This window comes from Myxocyprinus asiaticus, chromosome 26 (assembly GCF_019703515.2).
Source record: "Myxocyprinus asiaticus isolate MX2 ecotype Aquarium Trade chromosome 26, UBuf_Myxa_2, whole genome shotgun sequence".
NCBI lineage: Eukaryota > Metazoa > Chordata > Actinopteri > Cypriniformes > Catostomidae > Myxocyprinus > Myxocyprinus asiaticus.
In genome coordinates this window covers 13,314,064-13,333,395 of record NC_059369.1, presented here as the reverse complement: position 1 = coordinate 13,333,395, position 19,332 = coordinate 13,314,064, and the positions used below count along the sequence as shown (strand labels likewise).

Here is a 19,332-nt window from a genome sequence, read left to right as displayed (position 1 = left end):
GTTTATAGGTATTGTTTTGTTTCTCAAAATAATCAATCGTTTGGGTTCAGAAGAACTTTATTTGTCGACTGGAGTCGTGTGGATTATTTTGATGCACCCTAAATATGCATTTTGGACCGCCAAAAAATGGAGGACATTCACTTGCATTGTTTAGAGGAGGCGGCCTGAAATGAAATCCTAAAAGTCTTAAATTCTGTTTTGATGAAGAAAGAAACTCAGATACATCTTGGATGGCCTGAGGGTGAGTAAATTATCAGCTAATTTTCATTTTTGGGTGAACTGTTCCATTAAATCTATTGAAACAAAACCTACAGATGTGAAGAAGGTCTCAAGTTCAACACCTGCATGTGCAGCTTGTGAACGACTCTGTTCTGTAGGTAAAGCCATTTTACAACCAAAAGAGTATAAAAATAGTACACAAAAGCATGGCATTACCATGTTTTTTTTTTTTTTTTTTTTGTGGCGATATACCATGGTTGTATCATGGCATTTTTAAAGTATGAGTAAAGACCAATGTACATTAACATGGTAATAATCAGGGTTGGGAGGGTTACTTTTGAAATGTATTCCACTACAGATTACAGAATACATGCTGTAAACTGTAATTTGTAATGTATTCCGTTAGATTACTCAAGGTCAGTAACGTATTCTACATACTTTGGATTACTTCTTCAGCACTGGTAGATTTTTTCACTTGTTTTGACTATAAAAACTCTGCCAGTACAGTAAGACAAAATACATGTTAAAAATACATTCTCTGAAAAACCTAAATATCTTATGCAGTGTTGTTTCTAAAACAAGATAAATCAAATTGATCTTGTTTTAAGGATTTTTAGATATTTTTACAGGAAAACAATACAAAACTTATCAAGAATATGATTTTTGCCCTAATATCAAAGGTCTTACTAGAAAAAAGAAATTATGATCCAATGTAAATTTTCTTGATAAAATAAGATCGTGCCTGGTAACGTGCATGTAAAATGGATAGAAATAGCATTTTAGCTTAGCCTAAAGCTGACCATTTACACAAGGTTTATTTCTATTTCTTCTGCTCCAAACTTACTTCAAACTTACTTCTCTGTCTGCTCGTATGAATGTAACACATCATAAGAAAGTGTTTCACCGCTGTTCAAATGCACTTTGGATCGCATCATTTATATGTATAAATGTTTTCCATCTGAAAGGACTAAATATTAAATGAAACAAATGACAATAAAATGCAAAGTAATCTCTTCAGTAATCAAAATACTTTTTGAATGTAACTGTATTCTAATTACCAATGATTTAAATTGTAACTGTTGTGGAATACAGTTACTTATATTTTGTATTTTAAATACGTAATCCTGTTACATGTATTCCATTACTCCCCAACCCTGGTAATTTACCATCATATTTGTTCAAGTACCATGGTAGATCTGATACATGCAGTTCCCCAAACAGCACCCTTAACAGATCGACTTAATTTTCACAAATTTTTTCTTATCAGGATCAACAAACACCTCAAATAATAACGCTTGCTACAGATTGGATACCAAAAGTGTGATATGACTCATGCAAAAGCAGAAGTTAAAATATTCTGAATGATTTTAGGCCAGCTATTTATACTTTTATACCACAAATCTTCAGAAAAATTCAGAAGGCAACTGAAATATGAATAGATTTCTACTAAATAAAGTTGTATTTTCTTTCTTTTCTGGATGTTGGAATATTTATAATTTCAAATCTATTTGATAATTCACCTTCAACATAGTGTATACTCAAAAGTAACATACAGATTCAATGGGAGTCAACTAACTGCATTGATTTGAGTTGCATGAGGGCATTTGACATTTAAGAATTGGCAGCACATTGAAAACTGGACTTCCCTTCCCATAACTTCAACCCACTCTTCTCAAACAAGTTGACCTACATAATAAAGCAGTGAATGGGATTTACAGTATCCACCTTTTTCCTGGGGGACTTCCTGAGGAAACGAACGTGGGTGGGACTTCCGCCAGAAGTCGTTCTATAGCATTCCCTTGCTCTGGCTGCAGTCATTTTAGACCCTGTTTACCCTGGTATTAAAACATGTTTTGGATTATCTGATTGCAAATGGTCAGCGCTAAATATAGTTGTAAATGGGGTGCAAAGTGTTTTGTGATTGGATCACAAGAAATACATACAGAGGTAGTTAAATACCACATGGCATTTGAGGTTTAAAATGCCGTCCTGATGCATCCCGGACGGCAGCAAAGCACCACCTCTCACCAGTCAATCACCCGCCAAACAAATGTTTAAACTTACGTGCGGATTTAAAAAGGAAATAATAAAGTAGATTTTTATATATAAAATGTAGAAAAATACTACAAGTGTGGACTTTGTGTGACCCAGTAGAGGGCATATGAGGTTACTGACAGTGCTGATGTTGCAAGAAAACACTCTGTGTCCTCAGCTGTAAGCAAAGAACAATGGTACTGAGTCATGAGAAAGCTCTGAGAAAGTACAGCAAAGTTAAAAAATTAACACAACCAATAATCAAAGTAACTGAATGTATACTTTCATGATACATTTTATTTAAAAAAAAAAGCCAGGTTCCCACCATTAAAAAGAAGTCAGAGGCTCTGTGAAATAATGGTGGGAAACAGAATCCATTGGATACAAAAAATAGGTTTTTGACCGAGACAGTCAGATCTCAGCTGACATCTCGGGTTTGTTGGTTTGTTCAATAAACTCTAACCTTAGACACCTGGAACTCCTGACTTCGAGTTTTCTTACAGAGAGGGAAGAAACATCTTCTACATTCCACAACATAATTTGGTGACCACGAAGGGATTGGCACAGGGCCAAGGGGAACTGCTGTGGGCTTCCTTGTACTGACTGAACAGACTCACTGGTGCCAAAAAAACTGAGGTAAGCATTTTGCTTAAATGGTGTTTTTGTGCAGTCTGTTGCAAGGTTTGGCCCAGGTGGTAACTCTGAAAAAGGCCTTTCCAGTCTCGAACTGAATTGAATGACTAATTGGATGAAATAGAGGACTGGGTTTCAGGTTTAAAAAAACTATGCATGCAAATGTAAATATGTCTTGTAAATAAGTTGAAGTGCACAAAAACTTTGTGGATACCGCTCTCAGGGGAGCGCCAGCGACGAAGGGGAGCCTGCAGAGACAGAGGCCCCTGAGCTGGTAGAGAGGCAGTGAGCCCACTTTGATGGTTAGCACTGCTTGTAAATATAGCACCCCTGGGAGGGCTGAATGGGCAAGTTTGAAATTCCTGCAGATACCGCACCCCCAGGAGTCTGGAGGTGGGCTGAATTGGCAGTGTTAGAAAACCTGCGGATACCACAATGTGTAGCGACACCAGTAAATGATAAGGAGCCCACATAGATGGTTGGCCTTTGACCTGGCTGAGAAACAGGTAGCCCACATTGGATGGTTGGCCTTGTTCTCAAAATAGCGCTGCATTTTGAGCTGAATTGGCAGGCACGCAAGAGGCATGGTCACCCAAGAGGTGCTATCTGGATATTTCAAAGAATGTGCTGAAGATTATAAACATGTTTGTGTTGAATACGTTGATGTAAATAAGTATGTTGGTTGTGTTAAGTTGTGTACAAAATCAGTTGCATTGTTGTTGTATTTAGGCTGCGTGGGTTGATGTGTTTATGTTGACTGACTGTAATGTACTTGCTTATGCTGGCTGCAATGTGTTGTACTATGTGTGATGTTAATATGTATCCATGTAAGTTTCTCATGAGAAATGTGTTGTAAAGCAAATAAGAGTTATTAGGCCTACTATTGGATAGTAATAAATGAAGATAAAAATTGAGAAAATAATTACAATATTCAGAGAAATTGGCTTTGTTGCTTATCTGGACATCATCCAAATTGTAGCTGGTGTGATCCAGATAAACAAACACAATTATTAATAAAGAAACTAAACTTAAGAAAAAGCACCTGTTTCTCTCTTCCACAGTGGGAGTAAATGAGTACAGGATTGAGAGTGTATGACTGAGAGGAGGAGGAGTGCGAAGGGAGGGGCTGAAGTCATAGTTCTGTTTTAGGATTGTATTGTATTTTTGAGAGCTCTGTGTTTACAAAGGCCTTATGTTTGTAAAGAGTGTGAAAGTTTCTGTGTTTGTGAAAATGTAAAAAAATAACGTTTTGAGTCCAGTGTATTACTTTAAACTAAAGTCAACTAAATAATTGGATTTTAAACAAAAGTTGTATTGAAGATAAGTGTAGTCATATTACAATAAGGTATAATTATGGCAAACACTCCAGTGGAAATACTAACATCTAGAAATCCACTGTGTAAAAAACTGATTAATAAAATCAAAGAAATGGGAAAGAGGAAAAAAGGTGAAACCGACTAATAATTTGTTTTTGTTTTTTTTAACTCGAGTATGAAAAGTAAACCTTAAATGAGAAGACTTCACATTCATGTGTCTGTTTTACATTCTGTCTGGTCCAGTTTATGAGAGAATACAATTTTGAACAATATTAAACGCTGTAAAGTCTCACATATTTAAATGTAAGAACCCATGATTATTATTATATTTATTTATTTTTTTTTTTGGAGTATGTATTTGAGTATGACTGGAGAGCAAATTTACATGCGAGTTGCAGCTTTGTCGGTGTAAACTTGATCAACCAACAAAAATAAGATAGGTAGAGTTTATTATTTTGTTAGGGACTGTCTGATAGAGGGATTGGGTTACACTCCGTACTGCAAATGATTGTTTGCAGACTCTGAATGGGAAAATCGTCTCTCTCGGTGTCTCCACTCAGACAGGGGCACCCTGAATTTAGAAAAGATAGATAGCAGACTCTTTTAGTTAAGATTAGATATTGTTTCTTTTATTTTCCTGTTTTATATGCACATTGTAGGCATTGGTTGGTCATGGGTACACTGAGAAGCTGTCTTTGAGACTAAAATTAAAGGAAAAGAAATTTAAGAATGATTTGGATCATTTCATGTTCTCTGCAGTTCCAACCAGCTGAAGTTGTGTTCTTAATACCTGGTTTTCTGATTTTTATGTGTGGCAGCCTTACCAACATTGTGATGCTTTTCCTTGGGTTTGATCTGTGACCAAAAATGGAAAATAAAGTTCCAACCTCCTAATAAGGAGGAAGAACTAAGCAAACATTGTAAACAGTTTTGCATAGATGCTCTGGTATCTAATAAAAGAGAAGTTTTCTTCTTTTGAAAGTGCATATAATGGAAAATGTTATTCGTGCTAGAAGATCTGATTTTAAGAATTAAGAATTATCTTTGATGTATTTGATTGTTAAAAAAAAATATTGATAATGCTAAGGAAAAATTGGTCATTGGAGGCAGGTGAAACCCATGGAGAAACATTAAGATTAAATTGAACATCATAACTTCCTCAATTATGAATGTTAATAACTTCATATTCATGAGTCTATTCTGTGTGTGTTCTTGATACTAACTATGTTTTACCCTTTCTTTTGTCATCATTATGTGTATGTTGTTTCACTAACTCATTCTGGAACTAGTCTCTCACCATTGCAGATGGCTGGGCCAGATGATTTATTGAAGCTACTAATACTGCAGGTGAAAATCATGAGAAATTAAGTCATGAGAAATTAAAACGACGTAGTGTAATGAGCAATTATTTCAAAACACAAGAGATTTGTTTGAATTTCCATTGTGCCTCTTTACTACTTTATTCTGTTTAAACTTTTACTTACTTTTCTGTTAGTTTAAAAATTTGATTAATGTTACTTTATTAGATAGAATGGAAGTTCCTTATCCTGAGAGAGTAAGGAAAGAGAGTTATTATTACTATTTTCACTGTTGAAGAATAACTTAAATATATTATTGTGAGATACTAAAATGAAAAAAGAAGGAATAGCTGTAATGAGATTAGAAACAGCGTGAGGGAGTGGAATGTCCGTCCTCCTAATTTCTCCCCCGCCCTCCTCTCACTCACACTCTCAGGCTAAGTTTGATAAGTGTCTGCTTGAAACAGAAACACAAGAGCAGAGCTTAAAAGGCACATCTCTAAGTTGTCTTATTTTCTTTTGATTGTATATGGAAAATGATGTGATTTGACAATAATGTTAGATACAGTGATATGAAGGAAAGGTTCAAACAGCTTTTCTCATCATGATTAAAGATTTTATATATTCAGAGGGCAATCTAAAGTTAAGGGTTTATACTAAAGACAAGAGATTCAGTTGAAAGTTGATCTGACACACTTAATGTAGGTTTAAAACAATCTAGAGACTATTACTGAATTAAGGTGATGTTTTTAAATTAAGCTTCCTAGAAGCTTGACAGAGACTACCTTTATTTTGTTTTGTTCTGATGTTAGTCCCCACCATGGTACATGGTCTTTTGTGACATTTGCTAAAGTAGCTGAAATACAACCAGAATGGAAATTAGTGATCTGTAAATGAGTTCAATTTTAGCATTGTTATTTCACTTTTAATTTGGACAATTTTAATAGATTGGTGAATTTTGAATAATGCTTTTTGAATTTAACCATTTTTGAACTGTCTCCATATTTAAGCAATTGTAGATGGTTTCATTGGCTGTGATGGTTCTCAGGTGATACTCCCTGAAAAGAAAATATCTGTTTACTGATACCAGATTATTAAGGACTGGCCAATAGGACTGAGTGGTATCGAGACCAGTGGCAAGAGGTGATGACCCAATGACGGGTAAGACTCTCCAATGGCAAAAAGGGGGGCAAGCTAAGGCAGGACATCACCGCCCTGGAAACTGCCCAAGAAGGTTTGATATGGGTTTAAGGAAGTGGATGAATGCTCTTAGGTCAGAAGCATCAAAAGGGAGGTCTAGAAGAGACCTGCTCAAAAACTGAGTTCCACACAGCCCGACTGCATTTTAATAACCGCTTTACTAAAACAACTTATCACAGTGTTAAATACCAAGCATTTTGTCACTGTGACATCAGGGGATCATACCCTGTGTATAAGATAATTTATAGATTGGGTTTTGGGGGTAAAGTTTTGAGAGCCGTTGCAGACAAGGGAGTGCTTGACTTAATAAAGAAGTATTAAACAAGCCTGGGAATGTTTGTATGATTAATTTAGATTGGAAGACGATTTATTACTTATGCATTTATTGAACTCATGTACATTTTAATAGTAATGAAGAATGGAAAAAAAAAACATGGTGGTGACTAAAGATTAAGATTGTTATAAACAAACAAGACAAGCAATCTAAATGGAATTGTTTAAGAAATAGGGGTGCATGGTTGGCTAAAATTGATATAATGATTGAAACAACAATTTTGTGGGAGGAATAATATTCTGTTGTGTGTTACCATTGATCAAATCATTCTTGATCTGAGCTATAAAGAAACAGATGACACTGATCAATGTGAATGGTCTAGTGCAATACAATGACAACTACCCTGGATGGACAGAATGACTAAATTGGGAGGAAATTGATTCCTCCAATGAAGATATGTATGAGGAGATGAATGATGTGTTACATATTTAATCATTCTTTTATTGATTTAATACTCTGATTTACTCTGATGCAGTCTGAAACTATGGAAAACAGCTTAGTTTGCAGTTGCTCTCTGTGTAAGGCCTTTCTGTGTCAAGGGAAAATTAGTTGATGTGATACAGACAGTGAGAGACCTTGGGAAACAGGAGGAGACATTATCAGGATGCAGAACAATTCACATTGGTTAGGAGCAGAGAAAGTGCCTTTAAAACCATTAAACGCTATTCTGAAATAACTGAGAAAGACCAATACAATACTTTAGGAACTGTGACAAGTCCTCAACTCAGCAAAAGCCCAGGGGAAGTCAGGGGTTGGATACTTTTAGTGATCCTCGTCTGACCAGCCTGGTGAAGACTAGTTAAGTATAGATACGAGCTTGGGTTAGAGAGGTACATTGAAATATAATATACACTGTGATAATAAAAGTTAAGCAACAATGACATCAACACCAGTAGAGCAGATGTGCTCAATGTATCCAATATGTAAAGACACAATAAGGGAGCTGTCTAAAAACAAAATGGGGGGGGGGGGGGGGGGGGAGAACAAAGAGCTTAAACACAAAATGGCAAGCAGAGGGAGCATTTGATGTGGCTATGTGTAGAGAAATGGAAGCACTGATCAAAAATCACAAAGCCAAAAAACAAGAGCAAAAAAGGGAAGATAAGAGAGAAAAAGAGCAAGTATTGCAGTTGTTTAAAAATCATGGAATAAAATTAATAAAAGCTGAGAGACAGGCAAAAAGACCAGTAGATGATAAAAGTGAAAAAACAGGGAGACCACCTCCCTGTGACCTTATACGTGAGTAAGGGAAGTCAGGCAAAAGATCTAGGACCAATGATGAAAAGAGCGGAAAAGAAAAAGTGGGAAGCCACAGAAAATCCTTTAATCTTTGAATCAGCACATAAAACATACCTAAAAATTCTGTGTTACACTGCTATGGGGGGCATTCCAAGGGTGGTGGTGACTACTAAAGAAAAAGAAAAATTTATGTTAGAAATGGAAAAACATATGCCTGCTGATCTGTGGTCTCAACATGATACAGACGTAGGCTTAGTAAAATCTGCTAATCCAATTAGAATTAAACATAAACCAAGAGTAAAACTACCAAGAAAACAACAATATCCTTTAAAACAGGATGCTGTAGAAGGAATTGAAAAAACAATTGAGGGATTGAATAAGGCAGGGGTGTTAACTGAAACAGCAAGTTATTGCAACACACCCATATTGCCTGTTGCTAAGGCAGATAAATCAAAATGGCGCTTAGTGCATGATTTGAGAGCAGTTAATGAGGTAACGGAAGACTGGCCAGCAGAAGTTCCAAATCCACATACGCTGTTGGCTAATGTTCCTCCTGCTGCCAATTATTTTACTGTTATTGACCTGTGCTCTGCTTTTTTCAGCATCCCTTTTGCAGAGGAAAGCAGACACCTTTTTGCATTCACCTATTAAGGTAAACAATATACATACACCAGAATTCACAACAATCACCACATGTGTTCAATCAAGTTTTGAAAGCTGATTTGGAAGACCTTAGATTAGATAGCACATTGATACACAATATGTAGATGATTTGTTCAACAACATTAGAGCAATGCCACCAAGACTCAAAGTGCTCACTAAATTAGCTGAAGGAGGTCATAAGGTCTCAAAAGAGAAACTTCAATACTGCCTACCACATGTTGAATACATAGGACGAATCATTGCACATAAAACTAAAGCTATATCACCAAGCCAATTGGAAGGTATAAGCAAAGCACCCCAACCACAAACAGTGGGACAAACGATGACCTTTTTGGGCATGACAGGTTTTAGTGCTGATTGGATAGAAAACTATGCTATTAAGACTATGCTCCCTTAAGAGCACTTATGAAACAGACATGGCATCAAAATCTCCGAGCTCGACTAACATGGGATACGGATGCATTGGAAAAAAGAGCTTCAGACAGCTCCAACACTAGCAACCCCAGACTATACTAAACCATTTCATTTTGTTGGGCCTCATGTATTCAGATAGAAGACAAAGGCAGGCCTAATACAGTCATAAAAACCTAACTCAAGCCCCCACCTTCCAAGTCGTAAATCTTACTGATAAAAATCGCGCCAAAATCAAACAAAGGGAATCCAAAACAGACTACAAATCCATGAAGCCTTGCTTACTAAAGGATCGAACTCTCAACTCCTATTGGATGAGGCACACAACAGAATGTCCCTCAAACATGACATCATCGGGAGTTGAAATACCTCTGAAATGCTTCCAGAGTGGCTTCCAGCGACTTTGTTCACCGAATATAGACGTAGCTCTTTGCTGCTCTCAGGTGCAACCTCGTGGCACGAGGAAGTAACGTCCGACTTGAAACTGTAGCCATACAATCTCCATCTCGCTGGACGAGTTGAGATTACTCTGTGTTCAACCGAACACTCTAACGGATCCGAAGGAGACCGCCGAGCAATCCGCATCTTCATCCGTTTGCCTACAGAAGTGAAGAGATAAAAGATTTCTCTTCCATCTTCAATCAAGTCGACATTTCTGAGTTCTCCGCCAGCTCGCCGAGAATCAACAGCCATACCACCTGCCGACAGAGCGAGGAAACAGCCTCCCGTCATCACCCAAGCCTCAAGGAACTGGGTCAGAGTTAAAGGACGGAAGAAAACACATTCTACCTGTGTTCTCATGCGATTCAAGTAAGAGGTTTACATCTGGGCAGAGATAGAATATTATAGTGTGTTATTCTTGTGTTTCAAGGTTTTTGCTTGTACAGTTTACGGACCGCCATGTCCGCTCATTATTAATACTCAGGGTATTAATTATCACAAATTTGTTTTGCTGTATTGTGGTCCAACCAAATTGGACTGTTGTGCAATTTCGCCATCGCGGGCGAGACAGCAACTGAGTTCATCCATTAAAGAGTCAAATAACGCGGGACTTTTACGAGCCGTCCACCGCGTCTCTGAGTGATAAACACAGCTGCTTTCTCTCCCGCTATCGCGAAATTGGCTTTAGGGCTGTCACTTAATCATCTCTCTCTCTCTCTCTCTCTCTCTCGTACTAACCACACACCCACACACACACACACACCTTATGTGTTATAGGATTATTTTGATTTCCATATCTAATCATTTCACTGTTTAGTTTGTAGTTGTAAGTCGGAAGTTTATTGACTGCATTGTATTAATTATTAATTGATATTACTGCATAAATAAACTTTGTTTATATTACAAAGAGAAGTGTTTTGGTTTGTTTTGCATACGCCTGTGTCATGCTGACGGGATGTCAGTGCTCGGATTCAAACCTTCATTCATTGTTTTTTTTCCCGAAAATCGATATTCTTCGGATGTCGATTTTCCTAAGAAAACAATCTAATATTGAGACTGTTTTACTATTTGGTTATTAGTCCCTAATTCCAGGGTGGTGCCCCATCAATGTTAATCCTTATTAATATTCTATTGATTTTTGATAATTGATCATTATCTTTGATGATTGAATTTGAATGATCAATAAGCTAGTGTTAATTTTAATTAATATTTCATCGATGTTATCAATTAACGATTATCTTTGATAATTGTTGATTTAAAGGATTTTAAAAAGCTAACATTGATTCTCATCAATGTTCTATTGATTTTAATAATTAATAATTATCTTTGATAATTATTAATTATTGCTAATAACCAAACTTGCTCCTAAACGTAGCGCACTACATTTACTGGAGCCCCATATGAGGTTTTAATGAGTTAGATCCAATTAATTAATTTAAATATTAATTAATAACTACAGAAATAATTATTAATTATTTCTGATAGTAACACTGATCTAAACAACTGGTAAAGCCCTACAATTTGTATGTGGCAGATAGAAAAGATGGATATGCCTCAGCAATCTTAATGCAGGAGACCTGTAATGGAAGAACAAAGCAACCAATAGCTTATTATAGCACCAAATTGGACTATGTAACACAAGGCTACCCACCATTCTATCAAGGACTTGCAGCAGTGTATTTTGCTTATGATAAAGCTTCCACTGTGACCATGGGCAATCCAGTGATAATTTGCACACATCACAAAGTAACAGAGTTATTAGAGCAAGGTAGATTTGTTTTAACACAAGCAAGGTGTTTGACATATTCAACACTGTTAACTTACCCAGACATTTCCATAAAACAATGTAGAACAATAAATCCAGCCAATTTCATTCCTCTAGAAGGGGAGGGAACACCTCATGAATGCGTAATAGACTCTCTAGCTTTTACTCGTTTAAGACCAGATCTTGAATCAACACCAATCATAGATGCTGAAGCAGATCATTTTGTGGATGGGTCATGCTTTAGAGACCATCTAGGAAATCATGCCGTGTACGCTGTTGTCAAAAGAAATGATAATTTTGTTCCAATTGTGATGCAGCATTGTGAGCAGCCATGCTCAGCACAATTGCCTGAATTGAAAGCATTGACTGAGGCTTGTCTCTTTGCTAAAAATCAAACTGTTAATATTTATACAGATTCCGAATATGCACATGGAGTATGTCATTTATTTGGAGCAGTTTGGAAACAAAGAGGTTTCAAAAAGACTGATGGGATACCAATTCATCATTGTGACCAAATAATCAAGCTCATTTCAGCCATGATGCATCCAAAGAAATTGGCATCATCAAATGTCAAGCACATAATAAAGGCAATGATTTTGTTATTCAGGGAAATAATGCTGCAGACTTGCATGCCAAAAAGGCCTCAGGATGCCATGCAGCAGTAATGGCAACTGTATCAGTTTTGCTTCAGCCTCAACCACAATTAGATGACACTGCACGAATGCAGCATCAAGCTGGCCCTTATGTACATGGGGTATGGCAACAAAGAGGTGCACGCAGAGATGTAAATGGCATATGGCGATCTCATGAAGGACATATGATTGCACCAACAGCACTCTTTACCATTTTAATCTCAGATGCGCATGGTTTTGACCATTGCGCAAGGGGGAAGGTAATTAGGAAAATAAGAAGTCAGGGATTTTGGTCCCCATATCTACAGGCAATGGTAGATGAATTTTTGGCTGAATGTGAAAATTGTGCCCAAAACAATGTCAGAAAGGGTACATTGGTACCAATAGATCACATACCAGTCCCAGAAGAACCATTTAAACATCTTGTAATGGACTATGTTGACATGGCAAGATTGATAAGAGGAAAAAGATACATGTTGGTGATAATAGACAGATTCAGCAGATGGGTAGAGGCAGTACCATCAGCAGACCAGGGAGCTCAAACTGTGATAACATTACAAGATTTGGCATACCATCTCAAATAGAAGCTGCAAGGTGTGTGGGCAAACCCACGGGAAACTGCCTTATAAATTGTGAGAACCAGACTCTAGTCTCACCTGTAATAAAAATATATGAGGAACAAACAGCAGCCATAGCAGATTACTTTTGGATTTGCGGAGGAAGACGGTTGAGAGCTATATTACCTAAAAATTGGAAAGGAATATGTACTAGAGTAAGACTAGCACAAGAAGTAACTATGTTAACATGGGACCCCCAAGAATCTGAAACCCAGACTGAATCAAGAAAAATTGTCCCAAACAAACACAGAGTAAAGGGAGCATACAAACCAGACCCCAATGTTTATTTAGATGCAATCGTCAACCAAGAGGAATACCACAAGAATTTAAGGCCAGAGATGAAATAAAATCAGGCTTTGAGTCTATATTTGTATGGATAACACCCAATAACAATGCAGAATGGATTGATTACATTTATTATAATCAGCAGAGATTTATTAATTACACTGATGAAGCATTGAAGGTCTTAGGTGAACAGTTAGCTGCAACCAGTAAAATGACATGGCAAAATAGACAGGCCCTAGACTGGCTATTGGCAGAAAAAGGAGGGGTTTGTGTAATGTTTGGAGCTGACAGTTGTACTTATATCCCAAACAATACAGCTGTTGATGGATCCTTTACCATAGCCATGCAAAAGCTAAAAAACTTACAAGAGGAAGTGACTGCCAATGCTGGAAGAGATCAACATATTGGCAAATGGTTTGACAACCTATTTGGATCCTGGGGAGAATGGCTTACTAAAGTGGGAGTAATAATAGCCATAGCTGTTGTTATTTTTGTGTTGTTGTTTTGTGCCTCTTCTCAGATCAATGCTGGCCAGAGCTGCAGTCAAACAGATGATCAATGTGACTGTAAAGCCATATGGAATTGATATTGGGGCCACCGTATTTACCATAGGCCCTGGTCTGAATGAGCTGGACGAATTCTAGAAAATCTCTGGAAGTATACAAGAATGGTAGGGAAGGGGAGCCTTTTGTTTTGACTCTCTATTTTCAATTTTCTCTTGTTTTTGAATAGCAAGGGAGTCAGTATACTCACTGTATTTTCTTTCATAATAAAATTAGGTAGTACTTTAGAATGTATAGTGTAGGCAGGAAGTTAGAGGGTATTATGTTTGTTATTTTGGCATGTACCCTTTCCTGAAGTGATTATTTTCTTTTAAAAGATGTTTGTTGTTTAATCAAACTATGTGAATGAAAGTGAATGATGAAGGTCTGAAGCAGATCATTATCCATGTTATGAGGTAATTTAACTAGGTAATGTAGCCACAGTTTAAAATGAAAGGTTTACTGTGATTATCTTCACTATATGTACTTTATAAATGTTTTAGATGTTCGAATCATCTCTGAAGGTACTAATAACCAAGTAAATTAATATAGAATGTGCATTTATGAACTCTAAAAACACTGAAAGTGCCACTGGAGGTCCAGAGAATTAAACATCACAAAAGACAGAATCAAGCACCTCAGTGCTTAGCAGCAAGAGCAAGACTATGCACAGAACAATGGTACCGAGTCATGAGAAAGCTCTGGGAAAGTACAGCAAAGTCAAAAAATGAACACAACCAATAATCAAAGTAACTGAAAGTATAGTTTCATGATAAATTAATTAAAATTTTATTTTTGAATTAAAAGCCAGGTTCCCACCATTGAAAAGAAGTCAGAGGCTCTGTGAAATAATGGTGGGAAACAGAATCCATTGGATACAAAAGATATTAAGATGGCGTAGGCATGAGGTAATGCTAGATAACAAAAGGGTTTTGACAGAGAGTCAGATCTCAGCTGACATCTCGGGTTTGTTGGTATGTTCAATAAACGCTAACATTTGACACCTGGAACTCCTGACTTTGAGAGTTTTCTTACAGAGAGGGGAAGAAACGTTAAAACCACAAAATTAACCATAGATATTATTATATGTTTACTATTACTAAAACCAAGTTACAATGTGGATACGTCAGTAATGCTGTAGCAAAACCATAGTTAATTGTATCAAAACCTTTGTTAGTGCCAAAAAAAAAAAAAAAAACGGTTACTACCGTCGTGGTTACTACAATATTACTACAGTAAATCCATGGGTAGTTTTCATAAGGGTATCATTTATTAACAAGGATTACAGATCATTATCAATGTTTTAACACCTCTGAATTTAAATAAGCCTGTACATATAGTCACACAAGCCCATTATAATACATTTCACGTTTAGGTTTGTCATTACTTAGTGTGAATAACTCCAGATGCTCACTCTTTGAACGTGCACTATGACTGAAAGAGTGAGCGCTGTCTGTATTTTAGCATTTCTGGCACGCCAAGATGAGCGGAAGAAAAAATTGTTCCGGTGCCATGCAACAATTCGCTCATATAATCCCTTTTTTCCACTTCAAAGCTTATGAGATGCATTAATATTCATGTAATCTAAATAATAAGATCACTAGTTTAAAAAAAAAACTAAGAACTTTGTGAGGATCGATATGCTTGATACCACATCAGTATCGGAAGTATCGATACTTTAGTATCGATCCGCCCATCCCTAATGCATTATATCAGCAAGGAGTTAATGAAATAAAGTGCGAAATTCAGCCGCTGACGTTCGCTGATGGTGAAACAAAGATTTGCGAAGAAACTAAGGTTTCATCTCAATTGCATCTTAAGGGTTCATACATTACTGGAAGCTTTTCAACATTGTGTACGCTGCGGCCATCTGGTGGTCAAAGCAAAGAATAACACATAAGAAACAGCTATGTCTCTTTACAGATGCTGGTTTCACATCTGGTTCTGCAACTGATTCTTATTTTAAATAACTAAAAGTCATTTGTTGAAGTAATTAAGTCGTTTGGTTGTATTGGAACTAATATAAGTCAAATAAATAAAAGAAAATTCATAAAAAGAAAATTTGCGATCCGTCTATTTAACCATGCCTCAGTCCTTCTCCTTCATCTGTTATTTCATAGACTCCTAGGCTTCATATATGAATTATAATATTAAACAAAACATTATAATGGATTAAAGTCAGGAAGACCACCCTGGGGTTGCTTGAACCAGATACTGAAGCAGTCACGTGGTTTTCAGGCGTCGGATGTTGTAGATCATGCTTTTGGTAAAAAAAAAAATGAATAAAGCTCTGATACAGCGTTTCAATGAAAAATTTGGTTGTTGTTTTTTGGTGGTCAATGTAACAATTTAAGAAAAGGAGAGGGGATATAATTAGTGGATATTAGGTTTTCTATTAGCAAGTTTCTGCTTATGAACCGGCACAGACTGGTCATTGGGAGAACCGGGACTTTTCCCGGTGGGCCGTCCGTGAAATGGGGCCGCCGCGTTATGCAGAACACACCACAAAATGGCACCGCGATATGCGGAAGGGGGCAGCGATCTGCAGAAAAGAACAGTAGTAACTTCTCAGTAGTCAGCGCTGCTCTATCAGTGAGTGACTCAATAGCTGAGTGGCTTCCCTCGGCAAATCATTAGTCTTATTTTTGAACCATTTCGCACGCCATACTGGATTGGAATGGATCGCCTATGACTGACTCAGATGTATTCTTCGTCTGACTGCATGCACCGAACCGTGACGTCAGTACCGTGATGGTTCAGGAAGAATACATGTACCGTTACACCTCTAATATATTATATATATATATATATATATATATATTACACACACGCATACATACACACACAGAGCCGGAGTGGCTAATCCGGAAGATCGGGATAATTCCCGCTGGGCCGGTCAAAAATTGGGCCGGTTAGGTCCGCATGTTGATTGACAAACTTTCATCACGTGTCTCATAACAGTTGCCAACAGTCCGTAACATCCGGTATTTAAGGGATCAGAATTGTGTTCCGTATTATAGCGGACGCAGTCTGTATTTTATCATCTCACACCCAAACAAATGGGGGAGTAGCCTGTGAGAGACGAAACTGATGTTGCGCTTCACTTAACAGCGCGAGAAGGATCGTGGAAGATCCATCAAGAACACATAGGCTACTAATAGCTGAATGGATGAACGTGCTTCAGGTACAAGACCATCACAAGTTTAATACTGACTATAGTATCACAATCTCAATCAATTAATCTCTGAAATCCTCTTCCCTAGCAGTGCAGAATGATAATAAAATTATTTTTTGTCACAAAATAACAGAGTACTTAAAGTAAATAAATACAGATTCAACAACACGACATGAAAATAATGGGACTTTACAGCTCTAAAAAGATTAAACTCGACAAAAACAAACTGTTCAGAGTGCCTTCAATATTGTATCATGCGATAAAACCCTCTTAAAGAGACAGTAACCATTTTGCCTTTGTCCTGAACATTTACATTCCAAGTAAAAGAAAAGTACAAATGTGTTATTTTTAGTCTTTTATTTCACTCTTATCATTGTAAAATGGCACGTTTTTGAATGGCATGTAAAAATGTAAAAACAATCACTCAACCTTAATTGTTTCACTGGATCTGTTGCTATTTTAATTATCTAAAATACAAAGCACTGACCATTTAAAGTGTGAGCCTGCACATCTTGAAAGAGTTATAAACAGTTACAGTTCTACAGTGTTATTATGTGCCTAGATAGTCTTTAAAATAAACTTAGTTTACCCAAAAATGAAATTTCTCTCATCATTTACTCACCCTCATGCCATCCCAAATGTGTGACTTACTTTCTTCTGCTGAAAACAAATTAAGCTTTTTAGAAGAATTTTTCAGTTCTGTTGGTACTTTCAATGCAAGTGAATGGTGATCAGAACTCAGAAGGTCCACAAATCACATAAAGGCAACATAAAAGTAATCCATACAACTCCAGTGGTTTAATCTATGTCTTCAGAAGTGATATGCTAGGTGTGGGTGAGAAACAGATCAATATTTAAGTCCTTTTTTACTATGAATTCTCCTCCCTGCCCAGTTGGGAGCAAAAAAGAAGAAGAACTCTTAAGAGAGAAGAGCGCTTATGAAAGTGAAAGTGGAGATTTATAGTAAAAAATGACTTCTCATTTACTTGCATTGAATGGACCAACAGAGCTGAGATATTCTTTTAAAAATCTACATTCATGTTCTGCAGAAGAAAGACATACACATCTGGGATGGCATGAGGGTGAGGAAATTAGTCAACTATCCCTTTAACATTCACTTATTTTTACAACACATACAATGAAGTCTTATGTCAGAAAGTGAAAATCTTAGTGAATGCCATATGTGGTATAATGACATGGAGAGCTTAAATAATTTTCAATAATTGCATATTTTTGCTGTGACCTTTTATTGTTATCATCTTCACCGCCAACCCCCACCCCTCTTTTGGGTATGAGCTGACTTGGACATGACGGGCTGAAAATGAATCCCACTCCGGCCCTGTATATAAATATATATAAGTGCGATATGGCCCTACATTAGCACTGCTGTGATTCGGCCGTAGGTAATCACAGAGGTGCTAATTTAGGGCCATATCGCAAGATTGCAAGTGTGATATTGCTTATATACAACAGTTCAATGAACAAGTCAATTTTAAAAAATTAGGAAAAACTGAGTACGGTCATAAAAACGCATTTGTACATGGAACTGCTTTCTTATGTGACGTATCAGAATCTGCTGTTGCTGGTTCAAACCAAATGATGCGTCCTAGCCTCTCAAAAACATCACTTCAGAAGTACTAGTATCACAGCTTAGCCTGTTTCTAACATGTTATTGGAGAAACAAGGATGTGTGTGTGTGTGTGTGTGTGTGTGTGTGTGTGTGTGTGTGTGTGTGTGTGTGTGTGTGTGTGTGTGTGAGTGAGTGAGAGAGAGAGAGAGAGAAAGAGAGAGATGGAGCGTGTGCGATCACCTGTTGATGATGCTGTAGTCTGTTGGTCAGCTATCTGAAGACAATGTCATTTTGGTGAAATGCATCCTATTTTCTCAGTGGAAAAATAGCCGTCCAAGCGGAGGTATTCCTCCCTATTTCGCGGTAGCAGGTGCGCAAGAGTCATTCACTATAGAAACTGCAATGTCCTGCGCCATTTTGTCCTCTCCGATGTGGAAAGTCCGGTAAGGGGTAAGCACCTTGAGTTCTGTAATTAATCAGTCTGTTGTGTCTCTCAGCTGTGATGAGCCTTAATGCTGAAGTTGTTAGTTTAAAGCCGTTTACAGCTATTTCCTAGCTTTAGTAGTGTAGTAGTAATACGAGTGATCACGTAGTGCTGTTGAATGTATACACTGAGTGATGCTGACTTCACGTCACCAACTGGCTCATATTACACACAAAAATTGTCTTTTGCCTCCAACTGTTGGCTAACATAAGTCACAAAATTAAATGTAAAGAGACAGATGGCTCTTAACACATCTGCACTGTTCTTACACTTTAGTTTAGAACGGCACGAACACAAGTGGAGTGATACACACAGTGAAGCATCCGAGTGCTGATGGTGTGACCATCAATACTCATCGAACGTCTCTCGTCCAATCAGATTCGAGGATCGGAACTAACTGTTGTATATATATACTATGTACTGTGCAAAAGTTTTAGGCACTTGTGAAAAATGTTGCATAGTGAGGATATCTTC

At 37.2% G+C, this 19,332-nt stretch overlaps 1 protein-coding gene across 5 annotated transcripts in view; it reads right to left on the bottom strand.

Moving 5' to 3' along the window:
- LOC127416961 (N-acetyllactosaminide beta-1,3-N-acetylglucosaminyltransferase 2-like) overlaps window positions 1-19,332 on the bottom strand; it is a 36,399-nt gene that overhangs the window by 11,354 nt on the left and 5,713 nt on the right. Inside the window, exons 2-4 of one of the 5 annotated variants that reach the window (XR_007893211.1) lie at window positions 8,388-8,442; window positions 7,733-7,829; window positions 7,471-7,609 (exon numbers count right to left, since the gene is read on the bottom strand). The exons of 1 other annotated variant lie outside the window; for it this stretch is intronic. The gene's annotated coding sequence lies outside the window, so the exon portion shown is untranslated. Of the gene's footprint in view, window positions 1-1,944; window positions 5,687-7,470; window positions 7,830-8,387; window positions 8,443-19,332 lie in introns of those variants that run through there. 3 more of the 5 variants (XR_007893210.1, XM_051656612.1, XM_051656611.1) reach the window with 3 other exon arrangements.